This window comes from Pinus tabuliformis, chromosome 4_1 (assembly GCF_031772625.1).
Source record: "Pinus tabuliformis cultivar Carrire ecotype Pingquan chromosome 4_1, CPIR1, whole genome shotgun sequence".
NCBI lineage: Eukaryota > Viridiplantae > Streptophyta > Pinopsida > Pinales > Pinaceae > Pinus > Pinus tabuliformis.
The window spans coordinates 336,852,129-336,857,224 of NC_142303.1; positions in this window are offsets into that span (position 1 = coordinate 336,852,129).

Below are 5,096 nucleotides of genomic sequence, written 5' to 3' on the forward strand. Positions count from 1 at the left end.
ATACAGATATATAGATCTGATTTGTGATTATCCACTACAATCATATGTATTAGGCTCATTGTACTCTCTGCTGAAATACTTTTATGACAATATACTAAAGAAGAAGATTTGAAAGGGTTTCCCTCTAGAGGGGTTTTTCCATGGTCTTGGACCAATCTATTGTCTCTTATGGTTGTATTGTTGTCTTATTTATCACTGCATATATTGTTCTTTCTTCAATTACGTTTATGATTGATTGCACTGCTAATAATTGGATGTATTGTTAATCAAAATATAAATTGGGCTAAAGTAACTCATACAACATAGAACAATTAGAAAATTTAGCACGTGAAAGGATGGAAATATGTTCCTCTTAATGCAAAGGGACCTCATCCAATTCCAATGTGACAAGAGATGCACGATGAAGAGGCCATTGTTTCACTTGATCATGATCGAGTCTCTGATCTTTTAAGGGAAGGTATGTGGCCTGTCTATCATTAACGATTTCGTATAGAAATTGAAATCTTGAATGTATTTAACTAATATATATTTTGTATTTTGGTTGTAGGTGATGTTTTTGTTGTCACTACCCCCTCAGGAAACGAAGAGAACGTGGCCTACTATTTGATGTGATGCACACAGGTGAAAAGTAGGTTGGTGAGATCGTATGAATATGGACAATTCACATATCAAATTGATGACATGGTTGTGATGGGCCATTTTTTTGAAAAGGTCAAAAAACAAGTTGATCACATCATTTATAGAGATTTTATGCTTGAATATATATCTTGCCAATACAGTCATCTAGTCATAACAAGTCATATCAATCTCTTATAAATCAAAACAAAGGAAGGTGAACCAAAGAGATGGAATATGACAAAATCAAACCATGAATGTATTATAGATACTTACATTCCTATGAGCCATTGGTCAGATGAATAGATGATGAAAATGACAAGCCCTAAATCCGAGTCCATAACAGTCAAGCGTAATCTAATCTAGTATAAGAGATCAACATATGAATTTTGTAATTTATAAATGTGACAGTTGAATACTCTTGTAATTTTGAATAGAGAAATGTTTCCCTATGGTCTAGGATGAATTCATAATGGTGTACATATATGTTATATAACCTTTAGTTTTCATGAGGTGCTTAAGTTTCTAAAGTTTTCCAAATTTCAAGGAGGTTTTATTTTTAGGGATAGGATCCTTATGTGAACCCCATATATTTAAAATTTAATTTAAATATAGAATCAATAAGGATTTAGATTTAGATTTAATTAAATTTTTTGATATTAAATTTTTTTAAATGTCATGTATATTATTCATATTGAGCATGGGCGAAATATTATGGATCTATATACATGTCATACATTTGGTTTCTAGGAAACCCATTTCAGTATCTAACAACCAAGTCGATATAATATTATTTTACTTAAAATAGAAATTCAACTATCTAGGTGATGAACAACATTTAAATATTTCTTTTGTTATTAATAAATGTCATGTGTCGGTTTGATATAAAACATGGAAAGAGTTACACACATATGATTCATATTGGATTGTAAAAAGTGCAACAAATAGGATTGTAAAATTAATTAAAACTTATTGTAGTTTACATCTTTTAAAATCATTGTAATTTAACATGCATTGATTGTGCGCTAAAAGACACTTTCTACAAGCCAATATGACAACTAAAATTGTTATTTTGTAAAATTTTACTTCTTGAATGTTCTTAATTCAAGGTTTTAATATAAGGAATTGATTGAAATACTTGGATAGACAAGTAAATTTAGGAAAATTCATAAAATTATAGAAACATATCATTAATTGTTTAAATTAACATACATTGATTGCACTAAAAGGCACATTTTACAAGTTCAATATTAAATTAATGTACATAATCGTATTTTAGTTCATTTTAAGTATCAAAGTGACTTGCATCATAGTAAGATTGCACTTATTTCCTTAGTCTATGAAATTAGAAATCAAAATTGTTATTTTGTAAAATTTTACTTCTTGAATGTTCTTAATTGAAGGTCTTAAGATAAGGAATTGATTGAAATATTTGGATAGCCAAGTAAATTTAAGAAAGTTCATAAAATTATATAAAATTATCTAAAAACATATCATTAATTGTTTTTTATGACTTATATCATGTTATAACTAAGCTTCTGTAGATGACCTCAAAAGAAATAAAATTGAATAAAACTTATTTGTTGTTTATTGGTTGAAGACATCTTTTAAAATTGAATTTAAAACTTATTTCAATCCTATTTGTGTTTTTTAATTGAACCATGATATATTTTAGTTCATTTTAAGTATCAAAGTGACTTGCATCATAGTCTAAGATTGTACTTATTTTCTTAGTCTATGAAGCGAGAAGTCAAAATTGTTATCTTTTTTAATAAAAATTATACTACTAAAACTATTTTAAACTAGTGAAATAATTAACAAATCCATAAACTAAAATTTAATGAAAATCCATAAGCAAGATTGATAAACATCCATAAACTAAAATTTAATGAAAATCCATAAACAAGATTAATAAACATCCATAAACTAAAATAATGAATGTATGATAATAAACTGTCCATATGAAAATATATACAAATTACATTGTACATGAACATCCATAAACTAAAATAATGTTCATGCATCCATAAACTGTCCACGTATAAAAATATACAAAGTATGTATCACATGTGGATGTGCCCTATACAACGGGCCTGAAAATACGCAAATTATCTATGATCAACTCTAGAAAGTATCACTTATAGAACACTTATGTGTGTTCCACTATGCAAAATAAGTGTCCATAATCTGGTACTACAATATAGCACATTTAAATTCTAATTAGAAGGTTATTTGTACCAAATAAACAATCTGGAAATAAATGATTTTGAATTGTGCATTTAATTAGTACCCTACATGTGGCTCAATCGAGTGCAAATGGAAGTTAGGTGGGATGGGGGTCTGATCAATCTGGGTTTGATGCTCCCTTACCTGTGGCTCAATGCCTCCATACCCAACATCCCACTCATGCATCCACACAACTGCAACATCGACACCACTCTGCATATGAGGCTGTGTACAAAATGGAAAATAAAAATTATAATTAGTCTATGAATTAATTAACATGCATACATGTAACTTAAAAAAAATGTTTAAATCTTAGGAATAAAAAAAATTCACCTCAACTACTGGTCCATGTGGCTATACATTGTGACTATCCTTCACATGAGTGTTGTGAGGTGGAGGTGGAGGTGGAAGAGACTGGGCCATGGAAACATGCACTACAGGAGGCCGCTCTGGCTAATCAACTGCACCCTCAAATGACCTGAGAAGCTCATCCAAGTAGTTGGTTTGTGTGTTGATTTGTGGTAGAATTGGATGTGATATATCCATGAAAATTGGTGGAGAGGCTAAGGAACATAAGATCTCCAAGACCTAGAAATGGTTTGGGGAAATTCTACCTAGTTGGAGAGATATTAAAATAATTAATATTTTTAATGGGGTTCCTAAGTCTAAATATAGGAAAATTAAAATATTAATGGGGTTCCTAAGTCTAAATATAGGAAAATTAAAATATTAATGGGTATTAATATAAAACTGGGTGAGAATGCTCTAAATGACATGGATCAAGCCAAATCTAATCTTAGCCATTGATTAGAGACTTAATCTCGGTTGTTGAAGACTCAACAAGAAAAGTATAAGAGGAGACTTGAGGGTCAGTTGGAGCAAGGGGAAGTGAGGGTCGATTTTTTGGAGCAGGGCTTGCTGAGAAAATTTGAGCTAGTGGTCTGTTGCAGTGAGGGAAAGTGAGTACATAGCAAAGAGGCAGGGATAGTGCCAGAGGGTCAGCGCAGTGACCGAAGAGGCTGACGCAGAGGCAGCTAGAGCTACGCAGAGGCAGCAGGAGCCACGCAGAGGCAGCTGGGGACTGCATAGAGACTGAGGGGCTTGCATGGCTAACACAAAAGGCTAGAGAAAATGATGCAGAGAGTCAGAAGGTTGACGCAGAGGGTTCAATAGCTATGTTGAGGCTAGCAAGGCTGACACAGAGCCTAGGAGAAGCACCGAAAGGATTTTTGTGGGTCAAACTAGTTGAATATTTGTCTCCGAGAAGAGGTATTACTTCCATGTAACAATCTCTATTGGGTGAGCCAGTTCGACACCCTAGTTGTACTAAATAAATCTGCATAATAATAAAACCCTCAAAATTGTTGCATCGTTTTTCCCGCATTGGGTTTTTCAGGGGATGATTATCCAAAAATAACGGTGTCCCTTGTGTGTTTGTCTAGTATTTTGGTTGATGATCTGTATATGAGTTAAGGTTGCTTTTGTGTTTATTTTCAGTATTTATATGTATAAATAACTTGTTAATGGAATAAGCAAGTAGGTGAAATAAACCAAATAATGCAGTAGGGATTCCTAACGTATCAAACTTAGAAATTTCAACATGGTATCAAAGGGTTGCAGATCACAAGAGGACTGAAGGCATTAGCGATATCAGAAATTTGCAGCGGTAGCAACCGTCCTGAGAGGCAAAGTTGCTCCTAAGCAGAAGGTAGCAAAGAAGGAGTGACACAAAGGGCCTGTGTCATCATTTTGAGCCAGAGAGAGGGTTAGCGCAAAGGCAGAGAGAGGCATAAGAGGCTCATGAAGAGCCATGTCATCCTACTCAACCAGGTGGGCTTGACGCAGTTGGCCAGAGGAGCGATTTGGCCTTTGCTAGGATTGCACAAAGCTAGAAGGCTTAATTTCTTGTCGGGGCCTAGGGAGTTGTGGGCAGATTGTGGATCGGAAAGCTGGTGGGGTGTTGTTTTTCGGAATTTCTAAGACTAACAATTAGAAATCCTTCTTGTACTTTCTGATTTATTTCTTCCTACTTGTTCTGTTAATTAACAAGTTATTTACCATGTAAATACTGAAAATAAATACAAGTACAGTCTCAACACATACAGATCATCAACTGAAGGAAAAACAAGCACACAAGTGACACCGTTATTTTTGGACTAATGTCCCAGGAAAAACCCAATGCAGGAAAACTGATGCAACTATCTGAGGGTTTTATTATTAAGCAATTTCAGAATACAATCTGGGTGCCAAAAATG